We start from the raw sequence: 27,135 nt of genomic DNA, 5'->3' as shown, positions 1-27,135 counted from the left end.
ACTGGTCACCGGCCTCCATGCAGAATATGACCCATCTACAACCACTCTTTGCCTTCTGTGGGCAAGCCAGTTCTGGATCCACAAAGCAATGTCCCCTTAGATCCCATGTCTCCCTACTTTCTCAATAAGCCTTGCATGGGATACCTTGTCAAATGCCTTGCTGAAATCCATATACACTACATCTACTGCTCTACCTTCATCAATGTGTTTAGTCACATCCTCAAAAAATTCAATCAGGCTCGTAAGGCACGACCTGCCTTTGACAAAGCCATGCTGACTATCCTTAATCATATTATACCTCTCCAAATATTCATAAATCCTGCCTCTCAGGATCTTCTCCATCAGTGCACCAACCACTGAGGTAAGACTCACTGGTCTATAATTTCCTGGGCTATCTCTACTCCCTTTCTTGAATAATGGAACAACATCCGCAACCCTCCAATCCTCCAGAACCTCTCCCAGCCTCATTGATGATGCAAAGATCATTGCCAGAGGCTCAGCAATCTCCTCCCTTGCTTCCCACAGTAGCCTGGGGTACATCCCATCTGGTCCCGGTGACTTACCCAACCTGACGCTTTCCAAAAGCTCCAGCACATCCTCTTCCTTAATATCTGCATTCTCAAGCTTTTCAGTCCACTGCAAGTCATCCCTACAATCGCCAACATCCTTTTCCATAGTGAATACTGAAGCAAAGTATTCATTAAGTACCTCCGCTATTTCCTCTGGTTGCATACACACTTTTCCATTGTCACACTTGGTTGGTCCTATTGTCTCACATCTTATCCTCTTGCTCTTCACATACTTGTAGAATGCCTTGAGGTTTTCCTTAATCCTGTCTGCCAAAGCCTACTCATGGTCCCCTCTGGCTGTCCTAATTTCATTCTTAAACTCCTTCCTGCTAGCCTTATAATCTTCTAGATTCAAATCATTACCTTGTTTTTTGAACCTTTCGTAAGCTCTTCTTTTCTTCTTGACTAGATTTACAACAGCCTTTGTGCACCATGGTTCTTGTACCCTACCATCCTTTCCCTGTCTCATTGGAACGTACCTATGCAGAACCCCACGCAAATATCCCCTGAACATTTGCCACATTTCTTCAGTACATTTCCCTGAGAACATCTGTTTCCAATTTATGCTTCCAAGTCTCATAGTTCCCCTTACTCCAATTAAATGCTTTCCTAACTTGTCTGTTCCTATCCCTCTCCAATGCTATGGTAAAGGAGATAGAATTGTGATCACTATCTCCAAAATGCTCTCCCACTGAGAGACCTGACACCTGACCAGGTTCAGATCAAGTACAGCCTCTTGTAGGCTTATCTACATATTGTGTTAAGAAACCTTCCTGAACACACCTAACAAACTCCACCCCATCTAAACCCCTCACTCTAGGGAGATGCCAATCAATATTTGGGAAATTAAAATCTCCCACCACAACAACCCTGTTATTATTACTCCTTTCCAGAATCTGTCTCCCTATCTCGATGTCCCTGTTACTATTGGGTGGTCTATCAAAAATACCCAGTAGAGTTATTGACCCCTTCCTATTCCTAACTTCCACCCACAGAGACTCCATAGACAACCCCTCCATGACATCCTCCTTTTCTGCAGCCGTGACACTATCTCTGATCAACAGTGCCATGCCCCCACCTCTTTTGCCTCCCTCCCTGTCCTTTCTGAAACATCTGAAGCCTGGCACTTGAAGTAGCCATTCCTGCCCCTGCACCATCCAAGTCTCTGTAATGGCCACAACATCGTAGTTACCAGCTCTGATCCACGCTCTACTCTCTTCCGCTTTATTCATAATACACCTCGCATTTAAATAGACACATCTCAAACTATCTGACTGAGCGCGTCCCTTCTCTATCACCTGCCTATCCTCCCTTTCGCATTGTCTCCAAGCTTTCTCTATTTGTGAGACAAACCCCCTTTCCTCCATCACTTCAGTTCGGTTCCCACACCCCCCCCCCCGTAATTCTAGCTTAAACTCTCCCCAATAGCCTTAGCAAACCTTCCCACCAGGATATTGGTCCCCCGGGATTCAAGTGCAACCCGTCCTTTTTGTACAAGGTCACACCTGCCCCAAAAGAGATCCCAATGATCTAGAAATCTGAATCCCTGCCCCCTGCTCCAATTCCTCAGCCACACATTTATCCTCCATCTTGTTCTATTCCTGTACTCACTGTCACGTGGCACAGGCAGTAACCCCAAGATTACTACCTTTGAGGTCCTGCTTCTCAACTTCTTTCCTAACTCCCTGTAGTCTGTTTTCAGGACCTCCTCCCTTTTCCTACCTATGTTGTTGGTACCAATATGTACCACGACCTCTAGCTGTTCTCCCTCCCACTTCAGGATATCATGGACGCGATCAGAAACATCCCGGACCCTGGCACCTGGGAGGCAAACTACCATCCACGTTTCTTTCCTGCGTCCACAGAATCACCTGTCTGACTCCCTAACTATAGAGTCCCCTATCACTGCTGCCATCCTCTTCCTTTCCCTACTCTTCTGAGCCACAGGGCCAGACTACCTGTCTATTACTCCTTTCTACCTCCTTGCTCTCCCTGACCAGACGAAGGTCATCTAGCTGCATCTCTAGTTCCCTAACGCGGTCTCTGAGGAGCTGCAGCTCGACACACCTGGTGCAGATGTGGTTGTCCGGGAGGCCGGGAGTCTCCAGGACCTCCCACATCTGACACCGAGCACAAAAAAGTGTTCTCACACACATACCCTCTGTCTTTATTTTAAACAGATAACCTACCTGGCCTCGACCCCTTATTGCCTAAGCCCCATTGAGCCAAAGCCTTCCTACTCTGTCTCCCACTACTCCATCGCCCACTCCTCCGATGCCCGCTCTGTAAATCTGTCTTCCTTTTAAACTCTTCCCACTGTTCTCACTGGCCGATCTCCATGCGCTTGTGCAGTTGTGCCCCGTTCAAACTGCTGAAGAAATAATCACGTGAGAGCATCATGATGTAAGCAATTCATGTATTTTTACATATAACCATAATGAATTATATAAATAACAAAGCATGGTTAATCAAATAATAGATTTACAAAATTACATAAATATTACTGAAATATTGAATACACAACAGGCACGACACCTAAAACTTTGATGAACTTCTTTAGATGTGTGGTGGAGAGTATATTGACTAGCTGCATCACAGCCCCATATGGAAACACCAATTCCCTTGAACTAAAAATTCTACAAAAAGTAGTGGATACGGCCCAGTCCGTTCGAGGTAAAGCTCTCTGCACCATTGGGCACATCTTCACAGAGTGCTGTCGCAGGAAAGCAGCATCTTTCATCAAGTCCTCCACCACCCAGTTCGTGCTTTCTTCTCACTGTTCCCAGGAAGGAGGTCCCACACCACCACAATCAGTTATTACCCCTCAGCCATCAGGCTCTTGAATCAAAGGGGATAACTTCACCCAAGCAACACAAACAAAATGCTGGAGGAACTCATCAGGCCAGGCAGCATCTATGGAAAAGAGTACAGTCGACGTTTCAGGCTGAGACCCTTCAGCAGGACTGCTGAAGGGTCTTGACCCGAAACATTGACTGTAAGTGTCCTGCTGAAGGGTCTCAGCCCGAAATGTCGACTGTACCCTTTTCCACAGATGCTGCCTGGCCTGCTGAGTCCCTCCAGTATTTTGTGTGTGTTGCCTGGAATTCCAACATCTGCAGATTTTCTCTTGTTTGTGATTGGATAACTTCACTCGCCCCATCACTGAATTGTTCCCACAACCTGTGGACTTCCTTTCAAGCACTCTTCATCTCATGTTCTCCATATTTGTTGGTTATTTATTTATTGTTATTATTTCCTTTTTTTCTTTTATATTTGCACATTGGTTGTCTGTTCATCCTGTTGGGTGCGGCATTTCATCAATTCTATCATGTTTCTTGGATTGTCTGTGTATGCCTGCAAGAAAATGAATCTCAGGGTTGTATAGGATGACATATATGTATTTTGATAATAAGTTTACCTTGAACTTTGAATTGAATAGCAGAGCAGGCACAAGGAATCAAATGGCCTACTCCTCCTTTCTTGATTTTTAAAATGTTTTTTATGTTTCCACAATAAACCACTGTAAACATTGATTAATAATTAATAAAAGGCGGGAGGAGAGAGCAGCACGCTGTGCGTGCGCAGCCCTCCGGTGAAAAATGATATCATATCCGTTAAATAGGGGCCGTGGACAATTCTGATTTGATGGAGATGGACGTGAAAGCACAGAGGAACATCTGGAGAAATTTCTGAAACGCCAGTTCACTGCTGTTGTTACTGCGCGGTCGGGAATCTTCCAGAGGGAAGGCCTCAAAATCCCGGGCTTTGCCTGCTGTTGGTGACCGAGATTGAGGTCGAATTGTTCAGACAGAGATGGCGCTCAGTACTCGGTGTCGGAGAGCTGATCAGAGCTCGAAGGTTTCGGATGACTCAGAGTCGGACTGTGGTCGGGCATGGCAGGGAGAGTTTTTCTTCCTTCTCCCGTCTGCGTGAGATGTGGGACATTTGAGAGACTTTGAACTTTTTACTGTGTTCATGGACTTCTTCATCAAGTTATGGTATTGTTGCACTGTTGTAACTATATGTTGTAATTATGTGGTTTTGTTAGTTTTTTCAGTCTTGGTCTGTCCTGTGTTTTGTGATATCACACCGGAGGAAATATTGTATCATTTCTTAATGCATGCATTACTAAATGACAATAAAAGAGGACTGCGTGTCTTCATAATCTAATCTAATCACCATGTTGCATTGGCAACAACTATAGATTATTTTAGCATCCTGAATCCCATAACAAGTACTGTCAGTCATTCGTTATCATGAAATTCTGATAAGATGGCAATGCACTCGGACGCAACGGCCACTCTGGGTCCAACCAAGGGTGCAATTGTTCATCCTTTATGTCTTCTTTATGATCGCAGAACACTGCTATGAACTTCAAGTAGCACGGGTCTACCCCATCAGCAAGTTGCTCGATAGCAATGGAGCTGAACGTATGATGTACCATTGTCGTGTTGTCGCCTGGACTTGTGGCATGCCATTGTGCTGTGGCAGTGTGTAATCCAACAAATGGAGCAAGTGATTGTCTTGTACATTTTTCTTGTGATTGCTAGAACTTGTGGGACATTGGTAATGTAAAATACTGCAAGTCCAGTTCACTGGTTCATTGGTGAGGCTGACGGTGGAGGAGCCATTGCCTCGGTTGTGGCATGGACTAGGCCCGCCTGCTGCAGTCACCTGTTGCAGCCATCCAGGAGAGCAGATGATGAGGCAGTGTGAGAGAGAGCAGAGGCCTCTGCACTGGGTTCGGGGTTGGTCCCTCCCATTGGTGTTGCTCTCCAGGGTTTGCCCGGTGCTGCCCCCTGGAGTTTGCGTAGTGGAAGAACAAACTGGTCCTGGACAACATCACATGTAGAATCAATCTACAGACTGTGCTACACAGGACTTGGGCTATATATTTTTTTTCATGAGGCTGTATGTTCTCTGCTATCATAACTATATGTTCGATGTGGTATGTGTTGTCGGCTGTTTGTAATGTGTTGGCCCCGGAGGAACACTGGCTTGGCTATATTCGTATATAGTTGAATGATAATTAAATCTTAACTTGAAATTATCTGAGTTGATTGGACAAAACTAATGGAAGGCACTGTAGAGTAAACCACGTAGGAAGGAAACACAATAACATATGCACTTCCATAAAATTTACAAAGGATGAATTTCTTTGGACATCAGGAATTTTGGTGTACCCAAATTTCCAGATAATGTGGAGGGCTACATAACAAAAGCAAAAGAATATTGAGATTTGTGGGCCCCAAACTAATCTTTTGCATGATGTCCTTGGATGTTGAGCTCTTTGGTGAGAGTGATGTCCTGGTTACCCCCAAGGATCATAACAGTGGTTACCTACAAACTTTTGTATTTAATACAGCTGTTTCCTTCAGACTGGGAATCATTAGAGATATCTCCTGTCAAAGGAAGTAAGATCCTAGTAACATTCAGATCTGTTGGAAAACCATGGTTTCCTTGATCAGCAGGGAGCAGGTCCTGTTGCAGGAGGTACATGGATATACAGGAAACTGCAGTGGTCTGTGGAAGACTGGATGAAGAAGGGCACACTGATCTTTAAATCAATCCAAGGAAATGAGACTTGGTCAGTACAGTACAATAAGCTAGATATCACTTCTTTTCAGTAGACTCCTCTCATCCAATGTCTTCTCGTTTCTTGTACTGGTTGTCAAAAACACTGCTGCCCTCTTGTTGCAACCTCTTGACTCATATAAACCTTGGCAACAACAGAATCCAAGGTAAGTGAATAAGGGCTTGCTAGTACAGAAACTCAGAAAGGAGCAAACTGTAAGCCCTCTTAGTCATCTAACAGACATCCTGTGATCCACTTGCCTGCACACGAATGTCTCTTTATATATATAGCTTTGAGTGAATCTAAGAATCCTGTTAGGATTTACTGATAGATTGGACACAGGGCAGGACTAATGTGATTTTATGTTAAAGTGTACAGCTAGGCACAATTAAACTTGGGCTTTGGGCACAAAACTCTGAGAAGGGAGCAGAGACTGCTATACCACTTAAAGTGTTATGCTTAATGCTATTAATTTGCACCTGTTTTTAAATCTGATTTTGTATTCTGAACAATTGCACAGGACAGAGCTTTAGTTATGCATGCCAGTTGATTAATTCTGAGCTTGTTTTCACTGGCTAAACCTTTCATTAGGGCTAAACGTCTGATGAGGCAGAGTGATTGCTCTGTGCTCGCTTCTCGCACGCTTGGCTGCTGCTGGGCTTCAAGATTTGCCCACAGGAGAGGAACAGCACCTCCATGATTGATCACTAAAGATGCTGGCAGACAGCAAAAGGGACCCACTAAGGCTTTTAAAAATGACAGACTGACCCCAGGGGTCATAGGTCAAATGATTATGTAAAGAGATGACACAGAATATGAGTCTTCAGGGTGATTCTTAGTCTTTAAATCAGGATCGGATTAAATAAATTACCCCAAGGAAGTTGCAGCAAAAATTAAACATTTTAGTACCTTCAGAACATTTCAATTTCAGAAAAGAGAGTTTAATATTAAATAGGTATTTACAATTCCTTTCAACACTTCAATAAATAATTTATAAACCTTGTGATTGAAACTACACAATTTTAAGAGAAAAATCATTGTGCAGGCAGCAACACTGGGCAGATTTTATTTACACACATAAACACTATTTTTTATTAATTCTTCTTTCTTACTCCAGCCGCCTCTGAATGTTCAACTTTCTTGCAAGGGGGAGGGGAACAAATAAATGAAGGGTCTGATGAATAGCTCACAAGCACCTTAGATTCTACTGAACCTCGTGTTCACTCCATACGATTCCTGAGATAATAGGAATGGATACAGGCATGGAACCTTATATTGTCATAAAGCTGTACGACCATGGTATTGAAGTCTCAGGAGTGTGGTATAGGACATACAGACAATATGTTTCCTAATCTGACACCATTCCTGATCGACTAAAATATGAGTGCTAACATTGTCAAAATATGTACCCCACTTATTGAGATTCTAATTTGAAAAGGACCTGCCAGACAATGACGAAATAATGCATTGTTATTTCTGACGGATGGAGAGGAAACAAACAACAGGAGGAAAGTTAAAAGCTTCACATCAAGGTAAGTAATTTTCTTGGTATTTGACCTCCATGAAATCTTTACTCCAAAGATGCTTCCTGACTTGCTAAGGTCCTCCAGCAATATATGTATATTACTCAAGATTTCCAGCATCTGCAGTTTATACTTTTCCATTAAGCTACGGACAGAGAAATACCATATGGATGTGTTAAACTTTACACATTCCTTGAATATTAATTTCTGGACTCTTATTGCTTTTCATTAGGGATGGGAAAATGCTTACATTTACATGTAAAAAGTTAAAAACTCCAAATAATTACATGTCAGCTAAATAAAAGGATGAGATCAATATTAAATTATTTGAGCACCCAAGAGAGGTGGTATTTCAATTATAAATTCAATTGACCAACAACAGAAATCTTTCACAACAGGAACCAATTTCTTGTGGATGGTATAAATTGTATTATGATGTGTGCACCTGAATTTGCTGATATTTCTGGGTGCTGGTCATCCAAGTAAGCCAGTCACTCACCTTACACTTGCCTTCCATCCTGGTAGGACTTAGCACCACAAAGTAATGAATGCATTCCAAAAAGTTGTCAGCAGATCATAAGAGGTGGATGTGGCATTATGATACCAGAAATAAATGTATACTTAGCTTCTTTTTCCTGCTGCCTATCTTCACTGAGATCATCCTTTATAAGCAGGCATTGGTCATAAAGCTACCCTCAGTACTGCATTGATTGTGCAGTCACATGGGATTGGCAGAGGAGAATTAGCATAAAATACCCCTACTTGTTTCTGTATATCCTTATCACACAAGAAAATCTAATTTCTCTCTTACAATGCCCAGTGCCTGCTCAATCAACACAATGCTGAAGATAACTGGCCCTCGGGTTCTGTACCCAGTGTACACTTGCATTGTGGGGAGGGGCGATACTGTAGAATTAGAGGGGATTCGAGGGGGACCTTTTTCACCCAGAGAGTGGTGAGTACCTGGAATGTACTGTTGGAGAGAATGGTGGAAACTTCAGTGCTAACAGCTTTTAAGAGATGTCTAGATGAGCACTTAAATCACTTCGGCATTAAAGCCTCCAGGCTAAGTGCTGGAAGATAGGATTCATACAGATGGGTGCCCAATGTCAGCATTGACATGGTGAGCTAAATGGCCTTTTTTCATTCTGTATGACTTTACAATATGAGAAGAGGTAGATGCAAGAAGGTGAGCCAAAAAATAGTAAGTGCATTTTCCTTTCCAGCATTAAGTGAAATACTGAAAATCTCCCAGCAATAGAATGGGATAAAGTTCTGACAGCACAATTCCTTTTCCCTGCATTGTCTGCTCAGATGTTAACCATTACCTGCATGCAAGATATGTGCAACCCCTGCCTCCCACCACCCAGAGATGAAGATCTATTTAATATAGTCCTTTAAATTTTAAAGTCTTGAATTTGGAAAATGTTTCAAGTATCAGCAATTATTATTCAATATAATTTAATGTCAATTAAAATTAATGAGCAATATTTCAGGAGAGATGACAAAGATATCTAGTTAACTGATTTTTTTTGGGGGGGGGTTGGAGTAAGTTTGTTGTCTTTACCTCATCTCAGCCTACATGTGATTCAAACCCACACCGATGTGATTGACTCACCTGGTCTCTGAAGTTGTCTAGCGTTCATTTCAAGGCAGTTCAGGATAAACATTAAATGTTCATCTTGCCTGTGATGTTCACATCCTGAGAATGCAAACAACATCTTACAACTCAAAACTGGCCATCCATGAAGTCCTCCTGACCAGCTGCAACAGCAGTAGCATTGCACTTGCCACAATCTGTCACTCTACCACTAAGCCAAGCGACCAATTCTAGTCCAATTAAGGATATCATTGAAGCAGCACTAAGGTACCAGGTCCTTTACTACCCTCAGTGTTGTACCTTTGATGGTGATGGAAGTCGGCAAAGCAGTGGATCCAGGAGTAGGCTGAAATAAGGCCTCTGGTTTGTCTAAACCGATGGTGAGGCCAAACAAATGCAAGGCTTCTGCAAACCTGTCAATAAACAGTTGCAGATCAGACTCCGTGTGGGCCATTAGAGCACAGTCATCCACATAGAGTGCTTTGAGGATGAGTCTTTTAACTGTCTTAGATTTGGATTTTGTCACGTGCGACGTACATCAAGCAATGTTCCATCAAGTCTGTACTGTAAGAACACCCCATGTTCAAGGTTCCTGACCGTGTGGTTGAGTACATAGAACATAGAAATTTACAGCACATTACAGGCCCTTCGGCCCACAATGTTGTGCCAACCATGCAACCTACTCTAGAAACTGACTGGAATTCCCCTAGTGCATAGCCCTCTATTTTTCTAAGCTCCATGAAACCATGCAAAAGAAGAGATTGAACAGCACGGAGGGTGGCACACACCCTTGCTTCGCATCGTTTGGTATATTGAACAGCTCTGAGCTTTGCCTATTTGAAAGTGAAAGTACATATTGTTAATTTGCTGAAAGGGCTCACTGCTAACATTTGTGATAAAGACTGTGGTCCTTTCGTTACCTGATGTTCACATTGGGGCTTTCTTATCTTTGTTAACAGGAGGAAAGTTCTTCTTTGCATAGACAGCTGACAAGAATGCAGCTTTAAATGTGCATGTTACAATAAATTTAGCTGTCAAATCAGATATGATGGTTGCACATTGTTTTAAATCTCCAATCTGTATTATTAATGAGGATTTTTTTGCTGTGATATGCATAAATTGCTAATATGCTATTTAATTAAAAATATCAAGTTGACAAGCAATGAATACTTCAAAATACTCAACAGTATAAAAGATTGAACAAATATTTAACATGTATTCAGTTTTATTGTTGCATTTGTGCTGGTCTTCTGGTGATTAATGGACTTCTATCAACAATATCATGGTAACATTTTTATTTTATGGTGTCCCCATGATATTACATCACTTAATTTCACTAGCTTTCCTGGGTGGAAATGGAGTGGTAGTAGCATCCTAAAAAGTGTAGGGAAAACTTAGACACGAGGAATTCTGCAGATGCTGGAATTCCAAGCAACACACATCAAAGTTGCTGGTGAACGCAGCAGGCCAGGCAGCATCTCTAGGAAGAGGTGCAGTCGACGTTTCAGGCCGAGACCCTTCGTCAGGACTCACTGAAGGAAGAGTGAGCAAGAGATTTGAAAGTTGGAGGGGGAGGGGGAGATCCAAAATGATAGGAGAAGACAGGAGGGGGAGGGATGGAGCCAAGAGCTGGACAGGTGATAGGTAAAAGGGGATACGAGAGGATCATGGGGCAGGAGGCCTGGGGAGAAAGACGGGGGGGTGGGGACCCAGAGGATGGGCAAGAGGTATATTCAGAGGGACAGAGGGAGAAAAAGGAGAGTGAGAGAAAGAATGTGTGCATAAAAATAAGTAACAGATGGGGTACGAGGGGGAGGTGGGGCCTTAGCGGAAGTTAGAGAAGTCGATGTTCATGCCATCAGGTTGGAGGCTACCCAGACGGAATGTAAGGTGTTGTTCCTCCAACCTGAGTGTGGTTTCATCTTTACAGTAGAGGAGGCCGATCTTTCAATTTGTGTTTGACCTCTCCTGAACAGTGGAGTAGGTCACATTAGTGTGGGAGTGAGAAGAAGAGTTAAAATGCCATGCCACCAGGTCAAGATGGCAATTGCTGACAGAGCATGGGTGCTCTGCAAACCTGTCGACTGGTCTCTGTCACCAGTGTAGAGGAGGGCAGGCTGGAAAAGGTGTGAGCGAACTTCTGCCTCACCTGCAATCTCTCTTGTCTTCATGAGTTTCTCCCCCTAATTGATCCATTTCTATTGGCTGGGTCACATGTACTGTATTCCAAAAGAAGTAATTTGGTGTAATTTATCGCAACTAAAACAGAAGAATTGTTTGATATTCTTTTATCTACACAGTTAAGCACAATGTAAAATCTTAGATCCAGTTTGCTACTTTCCCTGTATCCCATGGGCTTTGATTGTCTTCACCAGTCTGTCATGTGGGACTTGTTCAAAAACCTTGCTGAAATCCACATGGACTACATTAAGCAGTGGAACTGTCCTTGTAACTTCAAAAAAAATTTAATTCAAGTCTGTCAGAATGACCTTCTCTTAATTCATGCTGACAGTTCCAGATTAATCTCTGCTTTTCTCAGTGAAGATTTACATTGTCCCACAGAATGGATTCCAAATTTTCACTCAATTATTGCCAAAGTTAAACCTAGTGGCCTATAATTTCCCTATCTCATACATGAAAATTCCATGCCCATCTTTCAGTAATTCTGTTTACTGACTCGAGATAGGGAAAAGATGAGCTGAATAGGCAGGTCCTTTCTTAACTTGCCTTTCTTCTCCTTCTACCAGTAAGTTATTCTTAATTGTCATTTTCCTTTTTTTTCCCCCACATTGAACCTAATTACATTGTGTCGACTATTTCCAATTGTATACTTACTCTCGCCACAATATCAGAATCCGGTTTAATACCACTGGCATATGTCATGACATTCGTTAACTTTGCAGCAACAGTACAATGCCATGCGTAATAAAAAAAACTATAATTACAATGAAATGTATATTTAAAATTAAATAAGTAGTTTAAAAAGGAAAATGGGGAAAAATATAATGCGGTAGTATACATGGGTTCATGGGCCAGTCAGCAATCAGGTGGTAGCGGGGAAGCTGTTCCTAATACGTTGAGTGTGTGTCTTCAGACTCCTGTACCACCTCCTTGATGTGTGTCAAGACCTGCCACTACCCAGCGCCCCTTCACGACAGGTGGTCTTAGATCCAATCACTATTTTAACCAAATTCATCATTTTTTATATACAAAAAAATATTCAAATGATTACATTAAAGTCAAGCAACACACATCAAAGTTGCTGGTGAACGCAGCAGGCCAGGCAGCATCTATAGGAAGAGGCGCAGTCGACGTTTCAGGCTGAGACCCTTCGTCAGGACTAACTGAAGGAAGAGTGAGTAAGGGATTTGAAAGTTGGAGGGGGAGGGGGAGATGCAAAATGATAGGAGAAGACAGGAGGGGGAGGGATGGAGCCAAGAGCTGGACAGGTGATAGGCAAAGGGGATACGAGAGGATCATGGGACAGGAGGTCCGGGGAGAAAGACAAGGGCGGGGGGGGACCCAGAGGATGGGCACTTAGCTCTTGTTAACAGCACTCAAAAGAGGTCTTAAGGCTAAGTGACCTTCGTATCACTTATTTTCAGTAGCAAATTTCTTCAAATATACAAATTTACTCAAGTGAACAAAAGAGGTTGGTTGCTATTTTGGATTTAACTGAGTAGAGCATGCATTGGGCATATTTTGGCCGATCTCACCTGTTGGTAAAGGTGAAGTAGGACAAAACCAGGAATTGTAAATTAAAGAATGCGTAGCCAGGCGAAGCTGGGGTGCTCACATGTGTTCCACTCACCTTTTTTCACTGAACAGTTCTTCTTTTAAAATAGAAAAATCCAATTTTTTTCTTTCCTGATCTCATTTGGTCTGGTATTTTTAGCTGTATTTTCAGTTACTCTTGATTGCCACTTTAACATTTTAGCTCAATGAAAGTTTCAAGATTTTCACCCAGTCTCACATTGTGGTGTCATTTTGATTTCAGGTTAGGAGTTTATCTAACGGCATGAATACTCTTACCTATGATGTTTCCAATTCTCCTGCCTCCTATCTTCAGTGGTCCTTTTTTCAGATTTGGAAATAACATTTATATGACTTAAAATAAATTATTATAAATGGAAAATTAAGATTTGCTGTCCTTTCTTTCTTCTAAAATAACAAAATAACCTTGGTATTATATTTTAATTTATCAATTAATTTGTAATCTTTTTAAACTAAAGTCAAATGTATCCATATTTGAGCCTGCATGTCTTATACTGCTCAGCTTAAATGAATCAGATGAAGTGCTCAAAACTTCCTGTGAAGGATTACTGCTCCTTTTAAATGGCCAATTTAATCAAAATCTCTGCAAAATCGCAGTACCAGTCACAGCACAAAAGTGAATTAATCATTTTTTAATTATTTTACTGCAGCATGGTGATTTTTAAATATGTCCCTGAGGAAAACTTCATCCCTGGGATGTGAGAATGATGGTCATATTGAATTCCTTTCATTATCACTTCCCACATGTTGTCATTTTTCTGACAAAAAATATAATTATTGCAAAAAAAATCTCCACTGTACTACAGCATCTGAATTACATTGCAATTCAGGGGAACTTCTGCAGTTTCAAAACATCAAAAATAGTTTGCAATATCTAAATTCATTTGGTTCATGATTAGTACAAGAATAATTTATCCACTAATTTTAATCCTGGCTCTGGTTGATGGTTTGTTCAGGGATTTTGAAGCCTGCATTTCAAATCAGCCAACTTGCAATATTTTTACATTAGTATCTTAGTGTATTTAATCAGTAATATTGTAATTTAATTCAGAAAACAGGAGTTATTTCAATATTGTATAGGGATTCCATTACAGAATCACAAGCACGATACAAAATGGTCTTTTGACATCCAGTGCTGTTCATCCAGAGGACATGGTTTTCCCAGCGCAACATTCATTAACTCTACCAGTGATTTTGGATGTTTCATTACTCGACACCACAGGCAGCGCAGTGGTGTGGCAGGTAGTACTGCTGCCTCATTGGTTCAGTAATCCAGGTTAAATTCTAACTTCCACTGTTGTCTGTGTGGGGTTTGCAAATTCTCCCTGCATGGATTCCACACAGGCGCTCCAGTCCCCACCTATGAGCTAAAGACATCCTCGTCAGGAGGATCATTGGTCACTGCAAAGTAATGGTATTAGTATTGGTTTATTATTGTCCCATGTACCAGGATGCAATGAAAAGCTTATCTTGTATACTGTTCGTACAGATCAAATCATTACACAGTGCATTGACTTAGAATCAGGCAAAACAATAGCAATGCAGAAGAAAGTGTAAAAGTCACCAAAAAAGTGCAGTCAATGATAAAGTGCAAGATCATAATGAGACATGTTGTGAGGTCAAGAGCCCATCTTATTGTACAAGTGGTCCGGTCACGAGTCTGATAAGAGTGGGATAGAAGCTGCCCTTGGGTCTGGTTGTAAGCGCATTCAAGTCTTTTGTATCTTCTGCCAAATGGGAGAGTGGAGAAGAGAGAATATCTGGGGTGGGTGGGGTGTTTGATTACGCTGGCTGCTTTACTGAGGCAGCAAGAAGAATAGACAGAGTCCATGGAGGAGAGGCTAGTTCACGTGATGTGTCGAGCTGTGTCCACAATTCTCTGCAGTTTCCTGCGATCACATGCAGAGCAGTTGCCAGACCAAGCTGATTTGCACCCAGACAGAATGCTTTCTGTGGTGCATCTATAAAAATTGATAACAGTCAACAGGTTCATGCCAAATTTCTTTAGCCTCCTGCTGAACAAAAAGAGGTGTTGGTGAACTTTCTTGGCTGTGACATCATCTTATCCCTTGTGAAGATAGATGATAGGACAATCTGGATAGAGTAAGACCATAAGATCAGAATTAAGCCATTCAGCCCATCAAATCTGCCTTCTATTCTGAGTCTGTCCCTCTGGTCCTAAACTTTCCAACCATTAGAAACATCCTCACTATGTCCACTCTATCTAGACCTTTCAATATTCCGGTTTCAATGAGATCCCCAATTCATTCTTCTAATCGCCAGTGAGTACATTAACCCTTTCATTTCTGGTATCATTCTCGTAAGCCTCCTGTGGACCCTCCCTTGATGGGCATGTGAGAGGGTATAGGTTACAGGGGAAATTAGATCTATGGGCTTTTCTCTCAAGAGCTAGAATAAACTTAATGGCTTCCCTCTACCATGAGAAAATATGAACAATAGAATATGAAATAATTGAAAACAAAGAATTGCATATGATGAGGTATGGTGGTGACCAGGAGAGAATGAAAGACACTGCATGAGAAAACATGGTGAAGCATTGTTAACTACAGCTGATCTTTTGTACTTGGAGGGGGTTGTAAGTAAAAGATGAGTAAGCAGAGAGAAATAAAACAATGCTGGAACTCTGAAATGAAAATGTTGGAAGTATTTAACAGGTCAGGGGGCAGATGAGAGTTAAAACATGAGCTCACGTGTTTTAACAAGTTGATGACCTTTTAACAAGTTGATGACCTTTCAACAAAATGCTGGAAACACTCATCAGTTTAGGCAGCACCAATGGAAGGAAAGCCAGAGGTAATATTTCACATTGAAGAACCTTCATCAGAACTGATGTTTCCAGAAGTTTCTGACTTTATTCCAGTATCTGTAGTGTTTTTGATTTTCATCAGAACTAGTCAGTTCAGATTCAGATTGGAGAGGCTGATTGTCTGATGTTCATTGGTTTTAATGTTGAATCCTGAGAGCTGTAACATGCCTGGTCTGAAAGTGAGGTGTAACTCGGTGCTTACGTTGGGCTTCATTGGCCACTTACACTGTTGCAAAGACAGAGAAGTCAAGGTTGGAGTGGGATAGAGAATGAAAGCATCATGCCACTAGAAATCCTATGGACATCACACAGGCAAGTGCCCAGGCTGTATTTTGTCTCTCTAATGTGCAGTAGGCTGAGGAGCTGAATGCAGTATACTAAATTGGAAGTGGTGCTGCTTTGCTTGGAAGGACTGTTCAGACCCGTAGCTGGTGGCTGAGAAGAGCTAAAAGGGCATGTGTTCCACCTCCTGCAGTTGCATGGGAAGCTGCTGTGAGAAGCGGGGTGAGTGTTGACGACGGTGGATGAGTAAAGCAGGAAGTCACAGAGGGAATGGTCTATTTGAAGTGAAGATGGAGGGGAAGGAAAGATCTGTGGTGCTGCCATCAGAATCAGGTTTATTATCACTGTTTATATGATGTAAAATTTGTTGTTTTGCACCACCAGTACAGTGCAAAGAATTCAATTACTGTGACTTACAAAATAAATCAACAGTGCAAAAATACTGAGGTTATGTTCATGGACTATTCAGAAATCTGTTGGCAGAGGAGAAGAATCTTTCTGAATCATTGAGAGTGTGTGTCTTCAGCCTCTTTCACCTCCTCCCCGATGGTTGTAACACGAAGAGGGCGTGCCCTGGATGTCAGGCCTGCATGTGCAGGCTCCAGCCAGTTTCCGCCCAGCTAACAGGAGTCACCTGCCACTCATTTCCAACTCATCACCTGCAGCCTATTTAAACCCAGCCCTCATCCACAGTCCTTGTTCACTCATCAAACTAGCCAGCTTCAACCAGTTGCTCCCAGCCTTCAGTTACCTTCTTGCCTTGTCATGTTAAGTATCTGTTCTCTCTTGTTTTGTGGCTCCTGATTTGGTGGCTTGTGATTTTCAGCTTATTAGTAAAGTTATCACTCACTGCTAAATCACCTCCACTGCTTTGCATTTGGGTCAAACCTCCTTTACATTTCCTGACAGGATGAGTGAACCATTGACTGACCCAGCAGAGTTTGCTCGCCTAAAGGAAGTCTTTCATTGACATGAGCACACGATCCAGAAGCAGCAGGAAACCATTGACCATCTGCTCATCACTCTCTTCCAATTCTCTGTCTTGTTACGGCAGCCCCACACCAGTCAACCTTCTCCCTCTGAGCCCTGGATTCCAGGGCCTGAATGCTTCGATTGCCCAACCCAATGCTGCAACTTCCTGTCCCAGTGCATCTTACACTTCGAGCTCCAGCCATCTCTGTATCCTAAGGATTGAGCCAAAATTGCCTTCGTCAATTGAGCCTATCTCACATCCTTTCTGATTCACAGCCATTGATGGACGCCCCTGGGGGTCTGGGATGGTCCGAGTGCGCACATGGTCTGTATACATGAGCATCAAAGAGCACCGTGAGTCCATCCAATTCCTACTTATCGACTCACCCAACACTCCTCTCCTCTTGGGTTGGAAGAGAGCGACTCTCCAGTCACGACCCACGCTTCGCCTGCTCACCTGGTACACTGCTTTGTTGGGGACCCAGCTGCCTGCAACCTCAGTTGACTTCACCCTGTAAGTCCGTGGAAAGCCTCAATGTCATCAAACGTTCGCAGGAAAACCACGACTTAGCCGTCACCTTCAGTAAAAGGGAGGCCATCAAACTGCCGCCTCACAGGCTACACGACTGCGCGATCAACCTCCTCCAGGGCACCACTCCTCACCGAGGATATTTGTTCTCGCTCTCCCCTTTTGAGATCCTAGCCATGAACAACTGTATTGGTGAAGCGCTACAACACGGCTTCATTCGACCATCTGTGTTCCCGGCCAATGCAGGAGTCTTCTTTGTCAAAAAGAAAGATGGGGGTCTTTATCCCTGTATTGACTATAGTGGACTCAACAAATTCACCATTAAGTCCATTACCCTCTCCCCTTGATGGATAACATATTCAAGAAACTCCATGGGCCCAGATCTTCACTACACTGGATCTATAGTGCACCTGATCCACATCCGCCAGGGGAATGAGTGGAAGGCAGCATTCATAACACCCACTGGCCACTGAATACTTGGTCACAACAAAAAGAAAATCTGCAGATGCTGGAAGTCCAAGCAACACACACAAAATGCTGGAGGAACTCAGCAAGCCAGGCAGCATCTAGGAAAAGAGTACAGTCAAAGTTTCAGGCCAAGACCTTTCACAGGACGGGAGAAAAAAAAAGATGAGTAGTCAGAGTTAGAAGGTGGGGGGAGAGATATAACAAGATGGAACCTAATTCCTTTTGTAGGTTTTACAGTTCAAGGATTGAATCTATTAAAATGAATATACTGCCCAGACTACTATATCTCTTTTAGACCCTACCAATAGAGATTCAATGAATGGAACAAGATGCTATTCAACCTTCCACTATGGATCAAGCTTATTTAGATTGGAAAATCAAAGGTATAGTACGATTTCGTGATTTATTTTTGGATAACTGTTTTATGTCCTTTGATCAACTATCTAATAAATATAATTTACCTAGATCTCACTTTTTTAGATATCTACAGGTTAGAAACTTTTTAATTACTGTTTCTCCTAATTTTCCACACTTGTATCCAATGGATATTTTGGAAAAAATTTTAGATTTAAATCTCTCTCAGAAAGGTGTTGTAGCAATTATTTATAATACAATTATGAATTTATGTCCTGATGTATCTAATAAAATTAAAACTGATTGGGAAAGAGAACTTAAGATTACCTGTACCGATTGAAAAATGGGAAAAAATTCTTCAATTAGTGAATTCATCCTCTGTATGTGCTAAGCATAGGTTGATACAGTTTAAAGTAGTGCACAGGCCTCATATGTCCAAAGATAAACTATCCCGTTATTATTCTTATATTAATCCAATATGTGATAGATGTCATTCCGAGATAGCCTCTTTAACTCACATATTTTGGTCATGTCCTTTGTTGGAAAAATATTGGAAAGATATTTTTGATATTATTTCAACGGTTTTGAATATAGACTTACAACCTCACCCAATTACTGCTATTTTTGGGTTACCAATGATAGAATCAAATCATTTAACCTCTTCAGCTCATTGGATGATTGCATTTCTTACTTTAATGGCTAGAAGATCCCTTTTGCTGAATTGGAAAGAGATTAATCCTTCTACTATATTTCATTGGTTTTCACAAACAATGTTGTGTTTGAATTTGGAAAAAATTAGAAGTGTTGTTTATGACCCCTCCATTAAATTCGAAAAGACTTGGAGGCCATTTATTCAGCATTTTCATATGATGTAATTTGACCATTTCCAAAATTATTTTACTTCTCTGTAGTGTTGGTTGAGAGGAACGGAGTCGTCGACACTAAGGTTTTCTTTTCTCTCTTTTTTTATGATGTTAAAACAGCCCAGGTTTTTATTTTATTTTAGTTGATTAATTCTGTTTAGATTAATTTTTTGGGGGGGGTTATTATTTTTTTCCTTTTCATGAGTTTTGTTTAGTTATTTTTCTTCATTTTATATTATTCATTGGTATCCTATATGATTGGGAGTTTTATCATTTAAGTATTATTTGGCTTTATAATCACTCATGTTAATTATAACAATTTATTTCCAATAACTTTGTACTACTACTATGTCATGTTTATATTTTTATGAAACTAATAAAAAGATTGAAAAAGAAAGAAAGGAAGATCTATATGGCAAGGTAAAAGGCCTAGGGTTCGTCTCAAAACTTTGCAATTAGCCAGGGAAAAGGGGGGGATGGGGCCTACCTTCTCTTAGAGATTATTATTTTGCAGCATAGTTGAGAGCCGTGATATGCTGGTGCAACCCACATATGTAATGTTTCCAGCATTACCTTTTTATTTCACATTTCCAGCAGCATTATTTTGCTGTTTTACCAGTGTAACTAATCTCTTCTGTCACCAGAAAAGGCCTTGTGACTAGTTGTTTTGTAATGGATGCACTAGCACACTATCAAAATCTAAGACTTAAAACAATTTTAACATAAGGCTGATCCAGGCAAGGATAACATCCCTGAGGCTGGAATGTGAGGGGTCGTTGACTTTAACTACCAGGCTTCACTTCAGTATAATTGATGGGCTGCTCCCATATGACCATACCTGGATTCAACAGTCTGGTTTCCAGAGTCTGTCTGAGCCCCTATTCAGAAGAGGGACTGCACCTTGAACAGAGGGGTTACGATCTTGATTGAAGAAGGCTGGAAACAATTGTGCCAAGACTGAGAGTCTTCTCCCTGGGATCGTCATCAGTTTTACTCATGGCTTTTTAAGGTTCTTTTGGCATGGGATCAGGCAAGGAAGGGATAGCATTCTCCCAAATGCTGCTTGGCCTCCAAGGACTTGAACAAAGACTGATATGGCCAAAATCACCAACTTTGACCACAGGATAGTGCTACAAGGTAAGCAGAGGTTTATTTCCCTCACAGATTAAGAAGTGGAATTGGCTTCTCTTCTAGACTGTTTCCTTAGCAATAACAGTCTGCACATCTTACTTCACTTGCTCACTATAAACAATCCACTTGTATTACATCCTTCAGAGAAGAACTCAACTGTGACCCTCATTCCTTCATTCCACATGTGGCCTTGCTTCATTATCTCCCCATCTTCCTCAGTTTTAGCACAGGTGCTTTATGTCCAAGATCTATTTACGTTTTCAGCAGATTCTTTTGCTCTCCTTCTCCAGACCAGCGTTCCCAACCTGGGGACAACAGACCCCTCGGTTAATAGTAGGGATCCATGGCATATAAAAGGAACCCCTGCTCTCGACAAAGACAGAAGTTATGGCAGGGGAAGACAATAGACAATATACAATAGGCGCAGGACTAGGCCATTTGGCCCTTCTAGCCAGCACTGCCATTCACTGTGATCATGGCTGACCATCCACAATCAGTACCCCATTCCTGCCTTCTCCCCATATCCCTTGACTCCGCTATCATTAAGAGCTCTATCTAACTCTTTCTTGAAAGCATCCAGAGAATCGGCCTCCACTGCCTTCTGAGGCAGAGCATTCCACAGATCCACAAACCTCTGGGTGAAAAAGTTTTTCCTCAACTCCGTTCTAAATGGCCTACCCCTTATTCTCAAACTGTGGCCCCTGGTTCTGGACTCCCCCAAAATCGGGAACATATTTCCTGCCTCTAGCGTGACCAAGGCAAGGATGTGAAGGACAGCTAATCTTATAGACATTAGCCTCACAGAAGCCCTTGAGGTTAATGGTCCAAGCAGGATCATGAGCATCAAATGTAAATGGATAATATACATTTCGTGGCAGTATTAATGTACAGAAGGATCTTGGGGTCTAGGTCTGTAGCTCAGAATCAGGTTTATTATACTGGCATGTGTCGTGAGATTCCCTGTAAGTGGCTGCGTAAGTCATACACAGAGTGGTACAAAAAAAGTGTATGGTATCATTGTCTTTATTAGTCGAGGCTTTGAGTTGAATGATCAGGAAGTTATGTTACTTGGAGTATTGTCAACAGTTTTGGGCCCCATATCTCAGGAAGGATGTGTTGTCATTGGGGAAAGTCCAGAGGAGGTTCATGAGTGATTCTGGGAATGAAGGGGTTAACATATGAGGCGTGTATGGCAGCTTTGCCAGCCTGTACTCACTGGAATTTAGAAGAATGTGTGGGGATCTCATTGAAACCTACCAAATTTTGAAAGGACTAGATAGGGTAGATGTGGAGAGGATGTTTCCTGTGGTGGGGGTATACAGAATTAGAGGGCACAGCCTCAAAATTGAGGGGTGACCCTTTAGAACAAAGGTAAGGAGGAATTTTTTTAGCCATAGAGTAGTAAATCTGTGAAATGCTCTGCCACAGACTGCGGTGGAGGCTAAGACTGTGGGTATATTTAAGGCAAAAGTTGATCGTTTCCTGATCGGGCAGGACAACAAAGGATATAGCGAGAAGGCAGGTGTATCGGGTTGAGTGCGGTCTGGGATCAGCCATGATGGAATGACGGAGCAGACTCGAAGGGCTGAATGGCCTAATTCTGCTCCTATGCCTTATGGTCTTATGTTACAACCCAACATGTGACGCTCAATGGAAAAACATCCCCATACAGGTAATTTTGGCTGATAACAACCTACAAAGTTACATAAATAATTTTGACAACCCGTGGGTGAAGTGGACTCTTAAAATATGGAAAACTATTATAAAAGAATATAAACTAGAGAGAGACATTGCAATTCTAAAATGGTGTGCATATCACTCAGATTTTACGCCGAATAAACTGGATGCTAGATTTAAGGACTGGACAGCTAAAGGAATAACAGCTATTTGCAATATAATGAAAGAAGGAACACTGTTCAGTTTTGAAATGCTCAAAGAGAAACACTTACTAGAGAAACAAGACTTTTACTGGTATTTACAGATGCGACAGTATGTTAATAGGACAGTTAAAAATGTAACCAAGGCAAGTACATGTCTGATAGAGCGATTTAGAAAAGCATATAATTCCAGACAACGGTAGTAGAATAATTTCAAGCGTGCATAAGGGTTTGTCAAATCTTAAAACATATTCGACTTCATACATTAAAACAAAATGGGCGAAGGAAGGAGGGATAATAATATCTGAGGAAGACTGGACAATAATATGGAGGTATCAATGGAAGTGTACCAGTTCACAGAAATGGGAGTTCGGGTGGAAAAAGTTGATAAGATATTTTATTACATCCTCTCAGAAATCCCATTATGATAGTAACCCCCCTGTTTGCTGGAGAAATTGTGGAAATCAAAATGCAAACTATTATCATATTTTCTGGGAATGCCCCGTTATCAAAGACTATTGGAGTGGGATACATAATGCCCTACAAGACATCTTTAAATGTGAAATACCCTTAGAGAGTAAGACCATATATTTTGGGTATATACCTCAAGAATGGTTGAAAAGAGATAAATATTTAATGAATATACTGCTGGTGGCTGGTAAAAAGACCCTTACCAGGAAATGGTTAGCACAGGAGAGCCCAACTTTAAACATATGGATGGAAATTACAATGGACATTTACAAAATGGAGAAGATAACAGCATCTGTTAATCATATTTGGAACAATTTTATTCATACTGGAAAAAATGGTTTAACTACATAACACCTCATAGGCCTGATTTTATTCTCACAAGTCAATGAATATGTTGTAAAAAAAATCACTCCCTACTCTGTACATAGTTTTCTTCTTTCAATTGTTCTTTCTTTCCTCTCCTTTCTACAAGTGTATACCTCAGATAAGTATTATGTGGAGATTTGTGACAAATATGACTATATGATATATATGTACAGTGTCTGAAATACATCTTATGGAAATGTTTGTTTGATGATGAAATTCAATAAAAAGTAAATTACAAAAAAAGGTGGGGGGAGGGGAGGAAGAAACACAAGGTGATAGATGAAACCAGGAGGGAGGAGGGGTGAAGTAAAGAGCTGGGAAGTTGATTGGCTGGAGAAGGGGGAATCTGATAGGAGAGGACAGAACCCCATAGGAGGAAGAAAAGGTGGAGGAGCATTGATGATTTGGAAGAGGGGACTGAGTGTAGCGTAGCAAAATTTGCTGATGACACTAAACTGAGTGGAAAAACAAATTGTACAGAGGATGTGGAGAGTCTGCAGAGGGATATAGATAGGTTAAGTGAGTGGGCCAAGGTCTGGCAGATGGAATACAACGTTGGTAAGTATGATATCATCTACTTTGGAAGGAATAATAGAAGAGCAGATTATTATTTAAATGGTGAAAGATTGCAGCATGCTGTTGTGCAGAGGGACTTGGGAGTGCTTGTTCATGAATCGCAAAAAGTTGGCTTGCAGGTACAACAGGTTATTAAGAAGGCAAATGAAATGTTGGCCTTCATTGCTAGAGGGATTGAATTCAAGAGCAGGAAGGTCATGCTGCAACTATACAGGATACTGGTGAGGCCGCACCTGGAGTACTGTGTGCAGTTCTGGTCTCCATTCTTGAGGAAGGATATCTGGTTTTGGAGGCAATGAAGAGGAGGTTCACCAGGTTGATACCAGGGATGAAGGGGTTAACCTGTGAGGAGAGATTGAGTCGCCTGGGACTATACTCTCTGGAATTCAGAAGAATGAGAGGGGATCTTATGGAAACATACAAAATTTTGAAAGGGATAGATAAGAAAGTTGTTTCCATTGGAGGGTGAGACTAGAACTAGGGGACATTGCCTCAAGATTCAGGGGGGAAGATTTAGGACGGAGATGAGGAGAAACTGTTTTTCCCAGAGAGTGGTGAATCTGTGGAATTCTCTGCCTGGGGAAGCAGTTGAGGTTTCTTCACTAAATATATTTAAGATAGTTAAATAGATTTTTATATAGTAGGGGAACTAAGGGTTATGGGGAAAAGGCAGGTAGATGGAGCTGAGTTTACGGACAGATCAGCCATAATCTTATTGAATGGTGGGGCAGGCTCGATGGGCCGGATGGCCTACTCCTGCTCCTATTTCTTATGTTCTTATGAGCACCAGAGGGAGGTGATGGGCAGGTAAGGAGATAGGGTGAGAGAGGGAAATGGGAATGGAGAATGGTGAAGGAGAGGAGGGGTGGGGGGCATTACCAGATGTTTGAGAAATTGATATTCATGCCATCAGGTTGGAGGCTACCCAGCCGGAATATAAGGCGTTGCTCCTCCAACCTGAGTGTGGCCCCATCATGATGGTAGAGGAGGCCGTGGACTGACATGTCGGAATGGGAATAGAATTGAAGTTATTGGCCAGCGAGAGATGCCGCTTGTTCTAGTGGCCGGAGCACAGGTGCTCGGTGAAGTGGTCTCCCAGTCTATGCCAGGTCTCACCAATATACAGGAGGCCACACCGGGAGCACTGGATACAGTGGATGACCCCAACAGACTCACATGTGAAGTGTCGCCTCACCTGCAAGGACTGTTTAGGGCCCTGAATAGTAGTGAGGGAGGCAGGTATGGCACTTGCTCCACTTTCAAGGATGAGCGCCAGGAGGGAGATCAGTGGGGAAGGACACATGGACAAGAGAGTTGCATAGGGAGCGATCCCTGCGGAAAGCAGAAAGTGGTGGTGGGGGGGGGGGAGGGAAAGATGTGCTTGGTGGTGGGACCCCGTTGGAGATGGTGGAAATTACGTAGAGTTATGTGCTGGATGTAGAGGGTGCTGGGGTTGGTGGTAAGTGAGGACAAGAAGAACCCTGTCCCTGGTGTGGTGGGGTGAAGGCAGACGGAAGAGATGTAGTTGAAGGCAGTGTTAATGGTGGAGGAGGGGAAGCCTCTTTCTTTGAAGAAGGAGGAAGGAACAATCTCCTTTGTTCTGGAATGAAAAGCCTCATCCTGAGAGCAGATGTGGCAGAGATGGAGGAATTGAGAGTAGGAGATGGCATTTTTAGAAGTAACAGGGTGGGAAGAGGTATAGTCCAGGTAGCTGTGAGAGTCAGTGGGTTTATAAATTATATCAGTAGATAAGCTTTCTCAAGAGATAGAGACAGAGAGATCGAGAAAGGGGAGGGAGGTGTCAGGAATGGACCAGGTAAATTTGAGGGCAGGGTGGAAGTTGGAGACAAAGTTGATGAAGCCGACGAGCTTGACATGGGTGCAGAAAGCAGCACCAATACAGTCATCAATGTAGTGCAGAAAAAGTTGGAGCGTGACACCAGTGTAGGCTTGGAACATAAACTGTTCCACGTAGCTGACAAAAAGGCAGGATAGCTGGGACCCACGGCTACACCTTTTATTTGAAGAAAGTGGGAGGAGCCAAAGGAGAAATTATTGAGATTGAGGACAAGTTCCACTAGTCGGAGAGGAGTGGGGGTAGAGGGGAACTGGTTGGGTCTACTTAGTGAAGCTTTTTGGACTTCCCAACAGTCCAGCTGTTTTCCAAGCCTTTAGCAATGAGATCTTCCAAGACATGCTACACAGATATGTGTTTGTCTACCTTGATGGCATCCTCATCTTCTCCAAGGACCTCCCCCAAGACACGTCTGTTACGTTCAATCAGTCCTTCAGCATCTTCTTGAAAACTAACTGTACTGCAAGTATAAAAAATGTCAGTTTCATAACCCAGAATCTTTTCCTTCCTGGGTTATGTCCTTTCTTTAATGAGTTTTTTCGGGTCAGTGTGGGGTGCCGGAAAGCGTTGGGCTCTGAGGTTTTTGGAGCACCTGAATTGATTAATTGTTGTTTAATTGCAGTCGTTAATCATTTATAGTTTCTTGTGTTTTTCTTGAGTGACTCGCTCCTTGTAATGCAGTCTAGTTTTAAGAATATTTCTTCTCACGGTGTTGCTCAGCCGAGCCACCAATGGTCTTTTGGAATTATTATGAATAAACTTTCTTCACCATCACTACATCGGAGTCTGTCATTCCTCTGCAGTGGGGCTCCAATATTGCCAGCACATATTGTGACTCTTTCACCCCAAGGGACAATCATGGATCCAGAGAAAGTGTGCTCCATTGTTGAATGGCCTCGACCGCGCTCCCTCAAACAGCTACAGTATTTCTTGAGCTTCTCCAACTTCTACCGCTAGTTAATCAAAAACTACAGCCAAGTTGCTGCTCCCTTCACCTCCCTCACTAAGTCCCCTACCTCTCAGATAACCTGGTCTGCTGCTGTGGACCACGCTTTTAGATGAACTCAAGAGACACTTCCCTACTGCTCCCATTCTCTGCCATCTGAATTCCTCTGGACCTTCATTGGTAGAAGTGGATGTATCTGATGTGGGTGCTGGGGCTATCATCTGCTAGCAAGGACCAGACAGGAAGGCACACCCTTGTGCCTTTTTGTCACACAAGTTCAACTCTACACAGTGCCGTTATGGAGTAGGGGACAGGGAGCTACTCACCATCAAATAGGTCTTGAATGGAGACATTGGCTGATGAGAAACACCAAGCCCTTCCTGATCTGATCTGACCACCAGCCCTCTTCTTTGAGCAATTGAACTTCACCATCTCCTACCAACCCAGCTCCAAGAGCACAAAGGCCGACGCCCTTCTGACAGTTCAACCCAGCTGAAATGGAGATTAACACTCAGCTCATCATTCCATCCTCCCAGATCCTCGCCCCAATCATCCGGAACCTTGGGAACCAGATCTG

Source organism: Mobula hypostoma, chromosome X1, assembly GCF_963921235.1.
Source record: "Mobula hypostoma chromosome X1, sMobHyp1.1, whole genome shotgun sequence".
NCBI lineage: Eukaryota > Metazoa > Chordata > Chondrichthyes > Myliobatiformes > Myliobatidae > Mobula > Mobula hypostoma.
The sequence above is the reverse complement of the archived record's forward strand: the minus strand, read 5'-3'. Positions refer to the sequence as shown.